This window comes from Penaeus monodon, chromosome 30, assembly GCF_015228065.2.
Source record: "Penaeus monodon isolate SGIC_2016 chromosome 30, NSTDA_Pmon_1, whole genome shotgun sequence".
Classification (NCBI taxonomy): Eukaryota; Metazoa; Arthropoda; class Malacostraca; order Decapoda; family Penaeidae; genus Penaeus; species Penaeus monodon.
In genome coordinates, this window is record NC_051415.1 from 17,742,536 (window position 1) to 17,742,780 (window position 245).

Genomic DNA, 245 nt, shown 5'->3' on the forward strand with positions numbered 1-245 from the left:
AGTTTAAAGTGTTACCCATTATTTACATAAGGGTTCATACTTTTGTTTGAGTCTTGATTTCTAGCTATCACCTTGCGAGCCCGTGAAAATTACCATCAACTGTTACAAACCTAGGCGAAGGTATTACTTTTAACATATTAGAATTTCGTAAGTGTGGGCAAAGGTACTTTTTTGCAAAACCGAGTTAAGAATACCACTTGAACATTACACATCCAGGCAAAATCAAGTCCAGGAAAAGGTACCTC